Genomic DNA, 21,732 nt, shown 5'->3' on the forward strand with positions numbered 1-21,732 from the left:
GTGTAGCATATACCATAAACTTTAATGCAGGGGATACTGATCAGTGCAGTGTAGAAGTGAGACTAGACATCAGTCTTTTGAAAGGAAGTATTACCTGTCTCAATTTAGAAACCCAATAAAACAGGCTCTATGTCCTGATTATCCTTGTCAAAATACAAAGCTATTTAAGATCAGTGCAGCTTCTGGTAGATATTAGTCATACCATTGCTGTTATCATGTCCTTACTAACCAACTCAATGAAGCTAATTAAATATGTCAGAGCAGATTTATCAGTCTTAAATCTGTTAAGCTTGTAAGATACAAAAATAATTAGCATTACCTTTAGTTTATTTCAACTTTTATAATTAGATTCAAAGTTTTCGAAGCAATTATTTCAGGCAAAAAAAAAAAAAACGGTTTCTTCCGTGTTGTGTTTTATCATGTTTCCAACTACCGAACCAATAAGAATGATGAAAAGAAAAATAATGCATGGCTGTGCACTGTACACAGGTAAATTCTCATTAGACATTAAAGGTTTGTAAAGGCAGTCAAAAAACACTATTAATAAATTCTCAAAGTACAGCCTTGTGTGTATTAGCAAGAAGTACCCATTTTACTCAGTCAACCCGAAAATAGTATTCTGTTGATTAAGGCCCTAGTACAGATGTCCCAGCAGAGAAGGAACCCTGGGGACTACTGAATAGGCATAGTATGGAAAGTGAGAGTTCACTATGTTCAACATGAATGAGCCACTGTTTATGAGTGCCAAGCTCCTCAAACCAAATTAATGAGCAAGACAATTTCTGTATTAATATATGAAATTAAAAAAAAGCACTCACTAAATAAAATTTTAAGGCGAAGTAAGAATATTTTGAAGCCTTACATTTAAACACTCTAAAAGGAGGATACAAATAATATATGACTGGACAAATTGGTGCCTGTGGAAAAATCCAGACTTTACCTAATCAAGTTTAACAGTATACATTATTTAAAAAAAAGAGTCCAAAAAGGAATCTACTGTATAAGTATTGGTTAATATTCCTGATGGCATGATCAACACCTGGAGGAAGCCATGCCACACGTTCCCTAGACACTGACACTTCTAGGGTGGCTTACACCCCGTTGGTGGTCAGTACACACCCCAGCATTTTTTTAAAAGGAGACACCACATGTGCCATGGAAAGCATTGGGAAAATGATCTAAAAACGAATAACAATCAAAGAAAACTATTTGATCTTTAGCCTCTCTCAGAGGGAATAAATGGAGGTGGAAGAACAAGTCTTATCATAGGCCTATCATCTGTCCCTGCTTTTGGATCTGAAGATTTTCAATGGAAACACTGGGTTTATTGCAGCTCAAGACACCATTTACTACAAAATCTCTCAATATTTGGATACATTTCTTAAAATGAACATACAGGCTCGGTCTCTATAACTAAAGGATACAAATGAATTTATTCTTAAGTTACAGCATTTATCTTGACCCAGGACATGCTTTTTGTACACATTGAGTATGATTTATGTTTGTAAGTAAAGGAAAAATAGAAAAAAAAAACACATAGTTTTGTTTCTCGAACAAACCATGTTGTCTTGCAAGGCTATCACATTTATATTATTTCAGTGCAGAATAAGTACTGACTGCTTTTGCATGCTGCCCACAAATTTAAGATAGATTAATATTTACACAGCAATATAGATTTCAGTTTGAACACACCCCACTTAAGGGTGCACATGTTAAATCTGCCCCACTTGCAGTGCAACATGTTTTTTTCCAAGTTTCTTGGGGTTTTTTTTGTTGCTTTATTTACAACATTGAATCAGTCCTAATGGATATAACCAGTTTATAAAATTATATTCCACATTACAAGGGTTTAGAAGCAGTGAGGAGCCTTAATAATAAATTAATTATTCATGAATAAGGACATATGAGCATTTTAACAGATTTTCTACAACTGTTAGACCTAACCTTAAAAAGGAATTATTTTCCTTTTGATTGCAAATGGTACTGCACATTCAACTGCAAGGTTGTGCCATGGGGCCCTGTGTATCTCCTTATTAATGTATTTACAGTTTCTTATATAGTGCAGAAGATTCTGTTGCGCATTACAAATTTTGACAACCCCAAAAAAACAAACTGGGTAAAACAGACATACATGGAGGAAGGAGGGCAAGCTTGCAATCTATAGGGAAATAGGAGGGAAACACAAGGACAGGCACCAGTAATAGCATAGCAGTCCCACCAAGTTGCAAGTCTAGAAGGGAAGTTATATAAAACATGAGTGCCTCAGGGTTATGTGAGTGGTCCCTAAATTTGATAGGCTTGCCTGAAAAGGTGAGAGCTTTCTCGCTTCAAAGTATGGAGGCTTGAGGAGAGTCTAAAGCTGTGTACACACGGGGGTGATTTCAGCACTTACCGCGCGCAATATGGTTGCTGAGCGACCATATTACCAGTGATTTCATGTGCTATGGGAGATAAATCCCTGGGAGCGCGCTCAAGCTGCCAGCCCTTCATGGTCGCAGGAGCATGCTCCTCCGATTATGGCTAAAGGTGCGTACACACGGGCATAAAATCGCTGTCAATATGCGCTGAGCGACCATATTGCCAGCGATTGGAGTGTGCACCAGCGATAAATCGCCCGGTGTGCGCTCCCATTTTCAGACCCCTAATGGGACTTCCCCTGCCTTTTCTCCCGGCAGTGTAACATTTTCATCAGCGACCATCTCTGGTCACTGATGAAAACGGAAAACACTGAGCAATATATTCCCAGCGATCATATTGCTCCATGTGTACACAGCTTAAAAATCGCTGGTTGCTGGTGCACAATGCATTGTGAACCAGTGACCAGCGATTTCTAGTCAAAATGAGACAGAATGCGGCAAAATAGCTTGCAATTTTCAGCTAAAATCGCTGGTCGCTGCTGAAAAAAGGTACACTGAGCAATATATTGCTGAGAGGTATTGGCAGTATTAAAAATCTATTTCTCAGCAATCTATTGCTGAGCGATTGTAAGCCAAAATCGCTCAGCGCCCAAATCGCACTGTGTGTGCACAGCTTTATTCATATATGTTCAAGGTGGAAAGACTTCTTTTTTTTTATTTGGAGTTTTTGATTTAGTCCTATTTCTTACAAGGTATATATATAATTTATACATCATATACAATGCTACAAAAAATAATTTATAGTAGTGATGGCGATAGTTAATGAGTTGAATCAGCCCATCAGTAATATGCCTTTGACACAATGGGTGTGAAAATTGCCAGGCAAACATTTTTTTTCATCATAATGACCTGTAAATGTTTACATTTATATAAGAAATTACAGTTTTTGCACATTTTTTATTTCAATTTATATAACAAATTTGAGCGACATTGGAATTTTTAGCAGATATTCTGAACAACTCACAGAGATGTTGGCACTCAAAGGGTAAAACACCACATTATTTATATAAGGTATATCTGGAAGATGATTTACATATGAATTTACCATTCTCTATGCTACTAGTCACTAAATAATACCATATTCACACTTTCTATAAGCACAATGCATTTCATATAGAGTTTAAATGGAAAGTATTCTGTATTATCATTGCCAAGACATAAATTCTTGAAGTAAAAGGAAGCAAGTTCAGTCTAGACAAAAATGGCATTTGTTCAATATTTCAATACTACTGAATGCTATTGCAGTGTTTATAGCTTATATATGATTTAATTGTAAGGCTCTTTTATGCATATTATATTTATAAAATACATTATTAGCATGATTTACTGTGTTTTTATTTGCTTTTAATATAGTGGTTTAAACTGGTCCTGTAGCAACCACATAGAAGCCTGGGAACAGAAAAGGGGTTTGGCCAGGTGGAAGCTGAACTGCGAAGTGCGTGCCGGCTAGCGGTGCGCAGGCAGCCAGCTGTTTGTTATTTTTCTTATACTGTATTTTGATTGATTGTGTGTCCGATTAGTTTTATGCTCCTGTAGCCCGTACTAAGGTGCGTATCCGCGTGCAACTGTGTGCAATTGCACTCAGAGTGTCACTCAATCGCACATTTCTGAGTGTATGCATGTCCTCCCTGGTGCATAATCCCCAACTGCATTGACATAGAGGGATACCCAGGTTTACACAAGAGGACCTGCACTCTGTGACTTGATTAACTATAGGCGCAATCCAATAAAGGAGAGCCCAGATATAAGATTATTCTTTTAAAAAACTTTGTTTTGTCACTTGCACCGTTACCACAGCGGACGGCAGGACTTCAAAAGGAGTCAGAAGAGGTCAACTGAACCACTCCTGAAATGGCACCTAATATAAAGAACCAGTAGCAATATCGCAAAAGTCCTGTAGATCTGCAAAAATTGCACAGTTCTAAGGTAGCCCCCACACTATATAACCACACAAGGAGTTCCAAATAGGGAGTGATCCCACTCCAGTATGGCACCCCATTGTGCGATCTGATAGCATCCATTGCAGAGTACCAAGACCTGCGAGGATTGCACAGGGTAGCCTACACATGGTCAAATCACGGACACACATCTGAGATTTTTTATATTACAACAGCTCTCTCTGCCTGCCACCACAGTTTTTAAATTGTGTGAACCCCACCTATGTATGTTGAATGTTGTTTTAAGTAGTATTTTCGCAGCCTTTTAATAAAGATATAATAAAGGTTAATTTTTAAACTAATTTTCTGAGGTGCACCTAACAAAGGACATACCTTTCCTCTCCATGTATTAGTGTATGTCTTCAGCCTGATGTCATCATGCCCATAATACCGGTGTGTGTGGGAAGCCATTGTTTGTACATTTTTTGATCCTGAAAAAAGCTTATAACTAAACTCCAAAGTTGTTCTAGTGACCATTGAGTCATGTGTACAGCCAGTGGAAGTCTGTTTGAGATGGATCTTTTACGCCAAGCATACAGCCGCATAGGGTTGTTGGCTTTATCAACGCTAATGATAATGTTGCAGTGCTTTGTGCACCCACTTGTAGACACTCAGATTAGTAGCTGTATAGAATATCAGACTAGCATAGCATCCGTGGCTTCAGCGATTAACATCATCAATATAGCTCTACAATCAAATTAATTTTCATAACCATCTTATATATTCTGAAAACAACATAGAGCAAGTTATAATAATTAAAATTGTGACTGCTCATCTGCAGTATTTAATAAAAACTATTCTTGAAGAATTACGCAATCAGTAATCACATGTACTGTAATAGGATATCACATATACTGTATCATGGGGAACTGCTTAACGCACAAAGTAAAAATAAATTCATTCAGCTCAAATTCAACCCAAATTCTTTAAAAAGTAGATAAATTATACATACCATGCAATCATTAAAATTTTATGAAGGGACAAATCTGTCTATCTGAAATCTCACAATCAATAAAGCATGTACCGAGTATGCTACTAATATATGACACTCATTTTGTGTGGCACCTGTTTTCTAGAAGATGCAGAACATTTCCTTTGCAGCTCTAACATTCCAGTGTTCCAGGCAGAAGAAATTAGCTTTCCGAAAGTGATGGTGGCTTCACTTTCTTCCAACAAATGACTCAAATGAGTCTTCATGTATGCAAGTCCCTTGTTTATTATCTGATCAGTGGGGTTGACATGGGTTAGGTCGACAGAGTCATTAGGTCAACATGCATTATGTCAACATGCATTAGGTTGACATGGGGAAGGTCGACAGTCAAAAAGGTCAACATGGGGTTTTTCTTTGAGCCGACGTGTGCCAACAGGTGGTATTTCATGCCCTACCATCCACTAGGGTGTGGCTGCGCAGCAAACCATGAAGAGGATGCGGTGCTACGTTTCAGTGTCCATATCAACTGTGTCGACATTCGGAACAAAAAGGTGAAAAACACCATGTCGACCTTTTGACTGTGGACCTTCCCCATGTTGCCCTAATGACCCTGTCGACCTAACCCAAATTGACCTACAGTCATGTAGACCTTCAGTCATGCTGACCTAGTGGTGTCGACCTAATGCTTGTCGACCTAGTTGCTGTCTACCCAATGCTCCATACCCGTCAATTACTGCTAAGGTGCATGGTGCATAAAAGTCGCCCCTTATCTCTTGTGAAGTACAATCTTTTTTTTTTTTTAATTCAACTATTTTTATTGAATTTTCCACAGATATACAAGTATCAAAAGTATAGTGAAGTCATAGGATAACGTTGACATTTCCAACAGTATCATCTATGTATATGTTAATTTTGAGTACTACAAACTTATGTACAGTATATAGACGTTTCTACTCCAGTATAGGATGTTGTACCCACTGGGGGTCATGAATGCATTGTACAGTATGTCCCAACATAATTTAAAAAACAGTCTAAACAATGTTATGCTGCTTTCCCACTGCAGACCCGTTTTAAGTTACAGGTAATCTTAAACGGTATTTAGCATTCCCACTGCAGCAGATTACAGTTTTAAATGCCATTTAAGTACCATTCCCATTGCAGGTAAAACGTTTTAGCTCTTCAAAACGTTTTTACAGCACAAACGAGTGCCTGTGACTTTAATGGGCTTTAATAGGCCAAAATCTGCATTACTAAACATTACTGGCTAATACATAACGTTGGTGGGCAGTGGTGCCAGTTATATATACATTGCTGGCATGTGCCAGCAATGTATACATTACTGGCATATACATTACATTGGTGGGCAGTGGCTTATTAATAGCATTGTTTCAGTAATATATAAAATGCTGGCATGTGCCAGCAATGTATATATTACTGCCTTAAAAAACATTGGTGGGCAGTGGCTGTGTCTATACTCAGCAGGGAGGGAGCGGCCAGTCAGCCGGGGGGGCGGGGCGACCTGTCAGATGTGTGCCATGTCCGGGGCGTCCTGTCAGATGCCTGCTCTCCATGCAGCAGTGTGAGCCAGAGCAGACAGCGTTGGAGCGGGGCCGGGTGAGTATTGGCAGAGGGAGGGAGCGGGGCGGACGAGCGGGCCGGCGCTGGTGAGCGACATTGAGTAAGGAGCAGGGGGAGGGAGGGAGTGTGCAGAGCGGTCAGCTGGGCTGAAAGTCTCTTATCTTTCAGCCCGGCGGCCGTACACACCTAGCGATGATGGCAGAAAAACCAGCCATCATCGCTAGATGTGCTGGTAAAACCAGCAGACTGCCCACTTTGCTAGCGATGATGCGGGAGCGCGCATCATCGCTAGTCGGCAATCTCTGAGGAATACACACTAGGTGATTTTCAGCTGAAAATCGTCAAGTGTGTAAGAATACCGTTTAAGATGCATTCCCATTGCCTCTTAAACGGTAGATTACCGTTTAAAACACTGCTTTGAAAACGGGTTGAAATACCGTTTAACTTTAAACGGTATTTCAACTCTATGATGAGAGTATTGGAGCGCTCTATGTATTAAAATAAAAATAATAAATGTGAAATAAAAATAAATAAAATAAAAATTACGAGTGGACACCTGTAAAAGAATAGTGCATTAAGAATTGGGTTATACCAATGTTTACACTCTTTAATGAAAAGGTGGAGTTGCCCGTGACCCTGTCTAACCCTATCTATAGCCAGCGGTGCAGCACGGAGGCTGCGATGTTAGCCGCGGCTTTTGTTTACCTTCTTCCGTATGGCAGCGGGGAAGCAGCTGTCGGGTCCCGTTCTTCGCCAGCGTCCCGGCACGGCTTCCGAGTTCTTCTTGCTGCTGGGTACTTTAGATGTGGTGAGGCGGGTGGGCTGTGAATCTGCTCCAACGCGTTTCATGCCGCACGGGCACTTTTTCAAGGATGCAGTCTTTTTACACAGGTTTCAGACTCCTCAGATTCTTCACTCCAGGTCAGTATTGATTTAATTCATATTCCTTTGTGCAAGAAACTTCCATTATGATTCAGATTATGGCCGCCATGTCTTCTTACACATTCCAAAACTATTTTCTCTGTGTCCTGTATGTGCTGGGGTCGGGCATGCAGGTGGGACGCTGCTGTGACTGCTTAGATTGAATATTGTCCTGCTGTAACATCTGCCTCCTGGTATTTCAACTCTGGCGCTTTCCCACTGCAGCCTTAAACGGTATTTTGCCATCAAAAAACGGCAATATACCGTTTTAAGGCTGCAGTGGGAAAGGGGCATTAAACATTAATTCCAACGCCATTGACAATAAGTTGTGTATGGCATATAATAAACACACTTATTGTATTTAACAAACAAAATCAGACAAGACAGACAGGGGGTAAGCAGGGAGGGGAGAGTCTCAGGGGTTATAATAGTTATGTTACTGCCTTATGCCTGGTACACACCAGGACGACTAGGGCCCGATCCCCTCAATCTAGATCCAATTCCGACCAATTGGCTGTAGATTGTGTGGTGATTGGGCCCTTTTCTGTCCTGGTGTGGACCGATACCAATCCGATGCGCGGTCCCGCGGGTCGGTCGTTATTTAGATCCTACCTGCTGCAGGTAGGATCTGAATAATGACCATACTGCCGGGTGCGGGTCGCCATTGGATCGGACCCGCTCACGGTGCACATCGTGAGCGGGTCGTGCCCCACCGCATCATCGTGAGCGGGTCTGAAGAAACACTGACGACCCACTCACAATGTGCATCGTGAGCGGGTCGTCGTGGTGTGTACCCTACTTAAGAGTAAAGGTGGAAAGAGATGAGTTTTGTACAATATAAGTTACACATTGTTCCCTCATCCAAAGAGGTCAAAATAGGCATACAAATAATACATGAAAAAAGTCAGTTCACTCAATTTTCTGCCAAACGACATGAAGGTAGGTCACAAATTTAATGGTTGTCTGCATATTGTCTCAGTATCTCCAGCAGTGACAAAGAAGTAGTCCAAAAAAGTGCATGTCCAGATAGCACCAACGCGTTTCGATTTCCAATCTTTATCAATGCCTTGTCACTGCTGGACATTTAACTGAGGTACTTTGTGATATACTCACCAACATTTTTGACTTATCCGGAAGGTCTTCTATGTTGTACAGAGTCTTTGGACATCATCCACCTGCCTTTTGATTTGTCACTTCAGTGGATTTGAAGTTTGATCCAATTTTATAAAAAAATATATATATTTTTTGGTATTATTAAAAAGTTTTTTATGCAAATTCTCCACCATTTGTTGTCTATTTAAAAAAAAAAAAATAAGTAAAAGAAACCCAGGTGCATTTGAAAACTTCCCTGTGAATTGTGAGTTATTGGTACGCTTACTCAAAAGAAACCATTATATGTGTGCATCCTATGTTTTCGAGTGAGTGAAAATGTACGTTTAAAAAAAACTCCTCGAACACATGGTGTATTTTGGTGAAGGCTATTAACACCATTATAAAGATACCTTTATGAGTTTTTAACGAACACACTTTTTGTGAGTGTGGTACGTTTTTATTCAAGCTTTATTTTATCTTCCCTCTAAAGAAAAGTAATAATCCTACACATTTAATTCTTCTCTTTGTTCCACATAAACATCATCTGCGAGAACTGGAGAAGGAGAACGGCATAAAATTAATTGCCCCCCACCTCATTGATGAATTAGTAGCAGTAACTTATTGTGGGTAATTGAATTCCCCCATAACTATGGTCAGCAATATCATCTATTCTTGAACAGATTTGCAGGTCGAAATGTAACATATGGCCAGTAATATGCCCAAAGAACAATAACCAAGAAAAAAAGAAAGACAGCAAATAGTTCATAAACATACCTTGATCTATGGGAATGCATAGAGTATTATACATATATTGTAGCATGACAATTAATAGGAATTTTACCATGCATAATACTGATGGTAATTACTACTTAGCACATCTTAAATGATTCTAACACCAGCACTACATTATACCTCACCATTTTAATGATCCTAGAATAGGGACCTACTGCTCTGGAGATGCCTGAGAAAGGGGCAGAGCCATGGGAGGACCTCTGATGCAGGGGTGTGGTCGAGTGCTGCAACCCACATTTTTGTCATTTTGGGGAGTGCCCATCTTTCCCCTGGCTCCCTTCCCCGCACTAATAGATGCCAAACACATGTGCATGGCATCTATTTAGTGACCAAATGCTCTGCAGAGAAGCCATGATCATCGGCTCCCCCAACTATCTCTATGGGACCGCAGGAGAGTGTCAATTAGTGGAAATGTCCCGCTGTAATCCTGGGCAGTTGGGAGTATACAATATACCAGTGGTTTCTAAACTTTTTTGAATCATGGCTCCACTGAGTATCAGAATTACTTTCATGGCATCCCTATGGCAAAAGTTTCTTATTGACTGAAATCAGAAAAGTTTGGGTTAGTTAGTTGGTAATGGACAGCATTCACTTCTGTTTGATCACAATTTACCTATTACTGTGGTCATAACTAATTTGAATTGGTTCTGGTCCACCAATACAGGGCACCCTGCAAGTCCCCTAAAGCACCCCCGAGTGCCATGGCACACAATTTGGGAACCACTGCTACATAACATTCCCTATTATGAAGAGTACACACCAGGGGTTGATCAATGCTCATATGAAGGAAGTAGTGTTGACTTGTATAACTGCCTTCCATACGATAAAATAACTGTAGCAAGAATAGACATGGAATTAAATGGAGGACACAATATATTGAATAAGGACAAGTTAGATCCGTGTCTTTTTCATGTGGTAAATATGATTACATAAATGGATGGATTAAGTAGCAATGTATTACAGCAGTGGTTCCCAAACGGCACCCTGGGGTGCCTCGGGACACTTGCAGGGGAGCCTTGGATTGGTGGTCTAGGACAAATTCATAATAGTTATGGGCAATGCCTGAGGCTAACCAGTTGATGGTCACCAATCATGAAATATGTGGGCAAACAAAAGCAGATCTGGTTCCTAACTACATAACGGATCCTAAGGGATGACCTAAAAATACAATTTACTTGATATAATTTTTTTTGCTGTGGTTGAAAAAAGTTTGGGAACCCATATATTACAGTATAAAACTACAGTAGCAACTACAGTAGTAGCCCCCCCCCCCCCCCTTGAGCTTTATAAAGACAATAAAAAATCCTACTAAACCTACCCTTCTTTCTGTAGGGGAAGTTCTGTGCATACAGATTATTGACCCAGCCTTCCAACAAAAACAGTATTCAGAAGTGATTTTCAAGTGAGCTACTTGACTTCAATCAGCTGCAAAGCTTCTTTTATTCTGTTATCACATCAGCATTGGGAATGAATGCCAAAGATTCAATAGTCTTCCTGAGGAAGTGCTGTCACACTATTAGAATAGCAATGAGCCTCCCTCCCCTCATCTCACATACTTTCCGTCTTGCAGATGAATGTATGCATGACAAAAAATAAATACAACAAGGAAAGGTAAATCACTGATAGGTGTGCAGGACATACATAATAACTGAAGTGGAAAAACTGACAGAATGTCCAAGGGCATTCTGATCTATTTACAAATAAAAAAAATGCTAAATTAAACACTGCACTGCAATTCAGGGCAGCTCATTTCCATGGCTCGGAGTTGTTCATGTATTCCCCAGCATTAATATACACATCATATATATACTGTAGCCCGATGTGGAAGACGAAAAACAGTTTAGTGTTTATTTCTGCAATGTAAAAAGTGTCAGGCTTATCTAAATATAATATTTTAGCTAATTAATACTTACACAGTATAATAATTAGCAGTAGTTCCCTATTTGTTTTTAGAAAATATTAACTTTTTGGTAAAAGTCAATCATTCTGTACTGTATACACCACAATTAGTGAGCAGGCTACCTACTGTATCCACAGCTGAGCTCCCACTATGTTGCCTGCAGGACAGTTTGTCCACAACTAAACAGAAAGCTAATCTGGTGCACTTATCAGGTGGTTTCAGGCCAAACCACTACATTACAATGCTGGCATGTATGTTACATTTTATGGTTGAATGATAATTTCAGTTTATTAGTGTCCAACAATAATTATAGAATTCATAAATAGCACAACTGGTCAAAATGGACAATTGCCTTTTTCTACCAAGGGTTTATCCAGGAAGGCCCACACCTCAAACCCTACACTAGTATATGTAGTTATCTGGAGCTCTGATTCTTGGCTTCCAGCTCCTTTTCATGGTAAGGAGATCTGGGGTTGCTAAGAGGGATCCAATTGAATTGCCCCAATTGCAGGCCATAGTGTGTCAGTCATCAAATATCATGGTGATGACATCACTTGCTAGCGATGCCGGGTTAGGCGTACATGCCTGCCCAAGGCAGACAGGGTTTTAGAGTTTATAATGTAAGCTAATCAGTTGTTGTGTTAGTCTGATGCTGTATTTAAACATTTCACTGTATTAAATTGTATGTCCATGAAATTGTCTGGGGTGCTGCACTTTCTGCATTTACTATACGTATATATAAACACATACGCCTCTATCACTCAGATGCCCACATACACACCTCTCACTAAGACACACGCAGACACACACACCTCTCAGTGAGAAGCGTGCACACACATACACACTTCATACAGATGCATGCGTACAAACATACTTAAATGCACACACAAACACATTATTCACTCGGATGTGCACACTCACACACACACAACTTTTACTTAATACACACACACTTCTATTTTAATTAAACAAAAACAAAATTCCCTAAAAAAAATTAAAATACAGTCACAAACACCCCTCACAAAAATTCTGTAAAATCCCATTGCTGCCAACATTTAATACCCCCAACCCACATGTGCCACACACACAGTGCAGCAACAGCTCAGGCAGTGCCTACCTGCTGGCTGTAGGTATCTCCCCATAATGGAGTAAAAGAGTTCCTCATCTCGAGTTCCGGACAGCTCTCAAAATGCCTTGGAGGAGCTGTACACTGGAGCTCCCCCTGGTGTAAGCCAGCTGCCGACTCACACGGTCTGTGTGAAAATGGATGAAAGGAGGAAGCTTGTGTTCTGCCTGACACCGCTCCTCCGTCTTCTGAGAAAAATATATTTTAAACTGCGGAGATGGATGGCCGGCCAGTGAAGGGTAATGAAGAAGCACCCCCTTAAGAGAAAAAGCCCAGCGGCAAGTGACTCCATTGCCTCCCGCAGTTCCGCCACTGCTTCGAATGTAAGAACTCTGGTTATGTATGCACAGTTGGCTTAGGAGATGCAGATAAGTAACAATGCTATTTATTTTATCAATTCCAAATTGCTTCTATAAAAGTATCAAAGTAAGCTCAACACCTAAAGATGTGTCCACATACATATATTCTGTGTGTGCTTCAAGTCACATTACACAATGCATTAGCGTAGTTTGAAACACTTTGTATGTAACTTTTTTCATTAAAATCAGTCTTACTGAATGACAAGTTTTCCATCGTAAACCTGATTTAACTCTGGCCACATTTAGATTGCGGTCTAAATGAAGAGGATTCACATGAAGAATATTTGGAAAGGTGCAGATCTATGGTGTGGGAAGCAACACTATAATTGGGTCCTCAGCAGTAGCTCTAACCTTTCAGTTTAGGAAGGCTTTATATAGCTGATATTTAAAGACTCAGCATAAATATAATGGCTTATGGGTTTTCCTGCACAATTTAATAATTAAAAAAATATATATCTTTTCTTTTGGCTTTATAATAGATTTAGTGGCACCAATTCTGCAAAATCAACATTATTGGATAGGTAGATACACAGACTGATAGAAATATAATTAACCTCCAAAACAAAAAGCTTGATGGCTCAGATAAAGTTTTCAATCTAAAAAAAAGAGAGTACTGCAGATAATGGATATTGGCACACATTTTAGCACTGCCAAATCTAATGGGCATTCAAAACAGAACAAGAGTAACATTAAAAGCACAAAATAACCCAACACAGTGGGAAATGCAGTTACAGGGATATTATTAAAGCCATTTTTTAGTCTTCTCAACAAATGCAGTCCTGGTACCAGCTGAGAAGTAATTTGACTTATGACTATGTAAATCTGAACTGCCTGGCAACAAGACCTACAGTACAAATTAGGCTTTGTATTCATTATTTAAGAAGAAGTTTTAGTGAACTGTATTTACAGTTCAGATGTAAGAATAAAGGCTTTATTTTTCCTTGGCACAAACTTCTATGAAGCAGAAACAAAACAGGGGTCAATCAGTGCCTAGAAACTGAAATGAGCTCAAAGACAAAAAGTGCAGCCATTATTATTGTAACAAGTGCAATTACCATTAAATACTTTGGTTCAATAAGATTTAAAGAATTGCGAACATTATATTACATTTAAGTTAATGCAAAGGTACTCATTGTCCTTTTTATGTTTTATTCATTAATGTATTAATACCGCAAGTTAAGAGAGTTGAGCAATATTTAGAAAACTGTTCCATACTATATTCATGTCCATTTGCAGAAAGTTGCAGAATATTGGGGCTAATTCAGACCTGATTGCATGGCCAGAATTTCGCACAGCGGACGATTATCGATAGACAGTTCATACATATGGGCCACAATGCCTGGCAATGATGAACTTCTGCTACTTTTTTGATCGCTGGCCATTTGCAAGGTGATTGGAAATAGGCGTCTGCAGGAGGTAACCGGCCGTATAGTCGTAGTCCTAAGAAAAAATAAACGCTAGATTTGCCTAAGCAGTTTGCGGGTCAGGTGTGTGACGTCATTGCAGGGCTGAGTAAGTCTGTGGCTACTCTGGCCCTACAATGAGTTGTATCCAGTGTAAAAATAATCAGATGGTGAGCGGCTTGCAGCAGGATTTGGACATATTCACAGCCATGCACATCTATTTGCACAGTGGGCACATTCATTCGCTAGGCGGCATTCACTTTAAAGCCATGTACACACAGTGCTATCTTGGCTATGGATGATTTTGACTACCCCTGAACTCCCCAGAGCCCAGACCCATACAATCATGACTATCCTCACTTGCAATTTTGACTATGTGCTATTTGGCTATGGCCAAATACATTATAAGAGACATAGTCAAAATTGCCTTGCAGCACAGTCTATTTAAACATGTGACACCGTCCTCACAGGGCCGCACATCAGGATCGTAAGTAGGGGTAACCCTGAGATTTTGGCTAACTATATGATTTTGACTAGTTAAAATTATAAGGCAAAATCGCTCAGTGTGTACAAAAACGAATGGGACGGCTTCTTAACTGAACAGTGGCGGCTGTGAACTGCGACCAGGTCTGTATCGGCCCAATTGTATTTTTACCAGAATACTCTGACCTTAAGTATTCCTAATAACAGAGCTGCAACTAGGGGAGAAGGGCTTGAGGACGCATTGCCCGGGTGTTGGATGCAATACCCATACTTGCATACAGAAGGGGAAAGACTGAGCCAAATAACTGCCTTGCCCCGGGTGACGAAAATTCTAGCTTTAGTCCTGCAAATACTACTTCATCCAGATCTCGCAACATATCTATTTATAGATATGTAAATTCCATGAAATCCCATTTATATGAGCAGAGCTGTACATTTAAAAATGGTGATGAAAAAGTAGGACACACATACAGTCCTGTAAAGTAAAACTAATAATAACAATAAACGGAAATAGAATTACCATATTTACCAATCTGCCATTAATTGTAGGTGATGATTTTTTTATTTTTTTTTAGGTTATTGGGTGGTGTTAAGCAATTGACAGGAACATTCTAATACTAATATTATTTTAGGTTGAATATTTACAGAATTGTGTCTTTGCTTTTTAAATTCATATGAGGAAATAGCAATAGAGAATCTCTGTTGCCAATGACTCTGAATTATCTAAGGCAGTAAGCTGAAAACAGCATGTATTTATCTGCAAACAGAGTTGCACAGATTGGAAGTTTGAGCAGGTAACAGATGAGGTTTAATAGAGATCAATGAAAATGAGAAGTGAAAAAAAAAAGTTTTATACGTTAAATACATGTTGTTGAATTACTTTGCCTATACATGACAGGTTTGTACCAAAGCCACATTCATCTCTATGGTGAGTTAGTGCAAACAATGCTGTAGGTAGAAATATACACAGAAAAATAAAATGAACCCATAGCTAATTATGGGCCTAGTACAGCAATATATGCTAACTCAAAATTAAAGCACATGTCTAATGGTTACAGATGCCACACGATGCTCTTATCACGTGACATCACTTACAGTATTCTGGATGCCTCAGTCTGATTGACAGGCTGTGGCCTTATCGAAGAGTGGAGGAAGATGCTCGAGAAGTGTTTGACAAAACAGGGTTGAGTCTCATCCGTTATGTAAGCTTGCCAAGTTTAGGGTCTGCATCTTACAACACAGAAATACTAGCCACTGGAGCATAATTTCACAAAGCATACGAAGTAACCTGGGTAATGATGCAAAATGAAAATGTGGGGTGCGCTAATCAACAGCATCTGGCACTGGGTTTGTCAAACCCTAAGAGTACAATAGTAGATAAAAAGGCATGTATTCAATGCTCCTATGTCGCCGTAAATAACGGTGAGTGTGCATGTTTTTTGGAGAGTAGTGAACTTTTCTCTCATATTTTGTGCTTCCCTGTATTCAGCTCTGTTGCTTCTCCAAAAATATTTTGCGAAGCTAACTCAGTTCTCCCTGCACTTCTCCCCATGTCTGTTCAATGGGGATTTTAGTGTCTCTCTCAAAAAGTGTATTCAATGCACAAATTGCGAGTCCTGCTGGTTTCTTTTTTTAGAGATGTTCTCCATTTTTCCCTCGGCATCTTTTTTAGGTGAACTGTAGGGTTATCTTTGTTAAAGTTGTTATTTTTTTGTTTTTTATGGCTTATAAATTAAAAAAAATGTACTCTAATGTATTTATTGCAAGTGCCATAATGCTGTACTTCTATATTAATTTATTTGGAATTTAATAAGTTATTTTAATGGTAACCAATAAGAAATCATTTTGGAATGCTCCTAGTAATTTCCCATTCTTCCTCACCTAACCCCCAAACAGGCTTTTAAACACGCTAACAATTATAAAATAAATTCAATAAAAACACAGGGCAAAGAATCAATGCCAAAAGCACAACACAAGGATAAAGGCCAAACAGAACAAAATACACCCGTCTGCACAAACCCAATTAAAATAGTCACACAGCCATTTGTTGTAAAATAAATACTGAACAAAACATTAACCTTTCTAAACCTTTGTAAAAAAATACAAGTCCACAAATGCGATGATCACGCTGCTGAGATGAACACCCTGCTCAGGAATATCCCAGTCTGACCAGCTCACGTGAAGAGCAGGAGAAAACAGATCTCTCCAGTTACAGCCCTCCCATTTGAACTCGCATAATTATGCTAAGTTCGCAAAAGGGGCCGGCGAGCTGGCCACACGTTGAATACTGAGGAAGTCAGAAATAAGGAGATAAGAAAAAGTGCCGAGCACTTCAGCGAGATCACAGGGACACAAAACAGTGAGCGGTGAGCCAGACTCTCAAAAAACTTTGAATACTCCTCATTGAGGTGTGCTAGCGCTGGCTGATCCAATAATATAAGACGGTTCCTATAATTGCAAGGGCTCAGGCTTCCCACTAGGACAATTTCCTCCTTCACTGGATGTTGATTAGGAACAGTGCAGATATCCCATAGATGGTGTATTCCAGGTGGGCCGACGTCGGTGGGAGATGGACTGGTCGCTTGGACTGGTCGGATGGACAAGTAAGCTTGCTCCTGAGGAAGCCGGAGTTCTACCATCCGGGAAAAGGCGTTGAGCTGATCATATTTCCCATCTTGCTGACACCATCCAGCCAACCAAACGACCAGTCCATCTCCCACCGACGTCGCCCCACCTGGATACACCATCTATGGGAAATCTGCACTGTTCCTAATCAACATCCAGTGAAGGAGGAAATTGTCCTAGTGGGAAGCATGAGCCCTTGCAATTATAGGGCATATCACCAAGGACTCTTGAGTCGTATCAATTGGACATAACATCTACCAAGGATGGTAATATGATCACTTTGTCAGCTTACTAACTCAATGAAAAAAACGGATATAATATCCCTGTGAGATTTATATATTATTTTTTAACATCATCATTGACTTTTTGTTCCATGATTCACCCCACGTGGTTTCATAACCATTAGTTATTTTATTATGTTTTATATGCTAATAAATTTTTATTGATTGGTTTTTTGAGAACCGTCTTATATTATTGGATCAGCCAGCGCTAGCAAATCTCTTTTTATCTACTATTATACTAAGTAACCTGCGGGTTAATCATATGGTCATGCAGTTTAAGCAATGCAGCTAGCAGATCATATAAGCCTGCCATGGGTGCCTTAAAAAATGATGCCTTCTTCCAGTGCAAGATTAAGGTCCACATGAGCTGACATTTCTAAAGACATTTCTATTGTGTGCTGTCACAGGGACTGTGGCCAGGGATGTTGGCAGATGACTAGTCATGTATGTGTGATCTGCACAGGGGGTGCGACATGGCTATAATTTTTTTTGGTACCTGTGTATTAGCACGGCGCCCGTTACGCAGTTAGTGCAGCGGCGCTGTCAGAATCAGTGTAGTGTTTGCGCCTAGCCAGAGCTTACATAGTTAGCATAGTCAGTCAGGCGTCCCTGTTAGCATCAGCGTTGTGTTCCCGCCCGTTCGCGGCCAGCCGGAGCTTACGTAGTTAGCGTGGTCAGTCAGTGCTTATTACATTGTGTTCGCACCATTGACCATTTAAACCTGACTGTCATGACAGGTGTGAATGTGTTCCTGAAACACCCCCACTATCCATGCCAGCCCGAAGCGTGGCACACGCAGCGGGGATGCGTTACGCGTTCCCCCGACCTTTTCATACCCCCACTATCCATGTCGCCCTGGAGTACGATTGTATAAAGTGTGGTGAGCGCAGCGAGCCCGGCGAGTGGATGCGGATTACTTTACATGTGTTCCGTGTCCCCTCGCGGGGCTCGCTGCACTTGCCATGCTTCGGGCTAGGTGGCTCGCTGCGCTCGCCACACTTTATAAAATCGACTCCGCTCAGAAATGGATAGTGGGGTATGAACAGGTCAGGAGGACGTGTAACACATCCGCTCGCCATGCTTCGGGCTGGCGTATATAGTGGGGGTTTGAAAAGGAGGCATTTGTCAGTATGTTACATGGAGCACTGGCAAATGCCTCCTTTATTGTGCATAAGGCGCACTTAGGTTAGGGTTGCCGTACCCTGCCGCAATAATTACTGAGACACAGGAGCGTCTGAGACGCAGGAGCTTCTGAGATGCACCTGTGTCTCAGACAGCTGGAGCACCTCTCCGCCGGCGCCCGCATGATCCCCTCTCCACCGGCGTCCTCCTGCACAGGGGATCTGGCGGTTACTGGCGCTGTGTGAGAGGCGCTCACTAGGCTTGCCATGGACGCTGGGGACAGAGCTATGGACAGAGACGGGCTGCCGCGGAGTCCCTACGCTAACTATGCTAGGCAGCCGTTGGGCTGCGGTGGAGTCACTACGCTAACTACGCTAGGCAGCTGTTGGCTTACGCTGACAGCGTAGCTTAGGCTACCCTGAAAACATAGCATAGCAGTGCGCCGTGCTAATATACAAGTACCTTTTTTTTCATTTACATTATTTTTGCAAATCTGGCTTCCAAGAGCAGTGCTTCTCTGTGTGACCACTACAAATGAGCAGTAGAGACCTACAGTAGTCGGCACTGCATTTTTCATTCAAGTCTTTACTGCCAAGGAAATTACATTTTTTTTTATAAACATGGCCAATGGCCATGGAAATATGGCATAAGGACACCCATTTAAGAAATAGTGGCACCCCTCATTCAGATTATGTGACCGCTTCCTGCTTGGTCATCACCAGTTAATATTACCTTGCATTATGTAAAACATACATATTTCATACAAGGAAAGGAAGAAATTATAGGGGGAATTCAGTTAGCTGCGGTAGATTACCACAAGCTAATTGATCCTCCAGAGCTATCCAATTAGCCCCACAGTAAGCTCACCAGCAACACCTATCAGTATTTTTTTTTTTTTTGGGGGGGGGGGGCTCGGTATGCAACCAACCTCCCAGATGCTATGTGTGAAAACTCAAAAACAAAATTTGACAGGTGCAAAAAACTGGCTTTAATTGAATATTCAAGATCACGTTTTTCTGTAGATCTGGGGAAGGGTGCCATGTGCATATTTCCCCCGATCTGGCCCACATACACACATAGGTATTATTTATTTACTTTTTTAAAGAGTAGTCTCCTCTTTCAAACAATGTGCCTCCTTAGTAGTTATGGTCATGTGATTTTGAGACTGACTGAAATACTGTAGCACACAAAACATTATTATTGTTTTTTTTTGTTGTTTTTTTACATCTAATGGAAAATCTTAAACCCATATCGTAGTATTGGTAATAATAATAATAATAATAATTTGTAATTTAATGTGATAGGTTGTCTAGTTGATAAATGCTAGACCTTGCTGGACTACTATGTCCTTCCTAAACATCAGAAGCATTTAAATGAAGGCATCAAATTACAAAATGATTTTACGTGTAGATTTTTTTTTTTGGGGGGGGGGGGGGGGGTTTAAAAACTAGACATAGAATCATGAATTTTACTATTTTTTTAAAGGAGTGTTTTTTATTGTAATAGATAACATAAAGTCAAATAACTTCACACAGAGGTATATTGATAAACCAAGGGAAGTGCTGCTGATATGCAAAGTTACTCACCTCCTAGAGATTCACCTTCCACCAGCTATTGAACATTGACAAAGCCAGGAGAGGGTACTGGAGTTGCTGTCAGGAGGCAAGCAAGTCTCTGCACAGAGAGAACACCTGGTAGGAGGCTTACACAAGGCTGATACCAGCACGTCCCTATCAATACCCTGTCACCCTACTGCCGCCGCTCACTGGCCCCAGGTGGGACTGAATAACGGATGGCATGTCTCTGCCATCTTTATACAGCCCTTCCCCAGTTCCTCTGCCTAAAGAGGAATTTAGGAATATACTGTTTATAAGGACTCATGTATTATCACCAAGATATTCTGTGAAGCTGTAAATCGTCTTTATTTTATCCACTATCACTGTCTCTTAGCTGGACAACACTTTTCACACTAAGTTACATATCAGGTTGTGCAGTTGCTCAACCTCTGCCATGGTGTTAAACACCAGTATTGCACACTACTACACATTGTTATCAGCGATATTTATTTTGTACCATTACCTTGCTTATTCTGAAGCATTAATAAATACTATTTTATATTACATTGCATAACTCATATTTCTTTGTTTAGTCACCACACCCCAGATTAGACCATGGGAAAGAGCACAAAATACATTTTTCGATTTCTTTATTGTTTTCATAAGATGAAAAAAAATAGGCCATGCCCACAGCCCCAGTCAAAACTCATAAATATCAGATGCCGTAAGGTCATGTGTCATGGTTGCACAAAACCTACAGCTTATGGAAAATGTGTGATTTTAGTATATACGAATTAAGGCGATTCAACCTGCATTTACTTCATAAGAAGACTTGTCAACAATCACCAGAATTGCGAATTAAAAACAAAAAGAGTACACTTTTTCAACATTGATTGATGGTACTGCAAGTTGTAAAGTTTTAAGAAAGAAGTTTAATATGTTTTATACACATGATAGCTGGTGTTCCATTTCCTTTCTATGCCATGGTCACTGACTTTCACAGTACATCTGGTATTCAAACTATCTGTGCTCTTGTCATAAATAATCTAAAAATAGTGAACAGATATAAAAGAATTAGGCTCCAAACCTGTAATCTTCCTTTCTTTGATTTGGTCTAATCTGCAGTTTTCCTCCTGAAACTCAGACAAACCTGCCCCTCCATCATCAAGCCTGATAAAAACCGTAGTCTGAACATTAATCCACTAGCTT

At 40.3% G+C, this 21,732-nt stretch overlaps 1 protein-coding gene across 1 annotated transcript in view; it reads right to left on the reverse strand.

Annotated features, from left to right (window-relative positions):
* The window catches only part of TBC1D22A (TBC1 domain family member 22A), a 548,927-nt gene that overhangs the window by 135,695 nt on the left and 391,500 nt on the right, over positions 1-21,732 (reverse strand). The window lies entirely within an intron of this gene.

This window comes from Crinia signifera, chromosome 4 (assembly GCF_055691185.1).
Source record: "Crinia signifera chromosome 4, ASM5569118v1, whole genome shotgun sequence".
NCBI classification, from domain to species: Eukaryota; Metazoa; Chordata; class Amphibia; order Anura; family Myobatrachidae; genus Crinia; species Crinia signifera.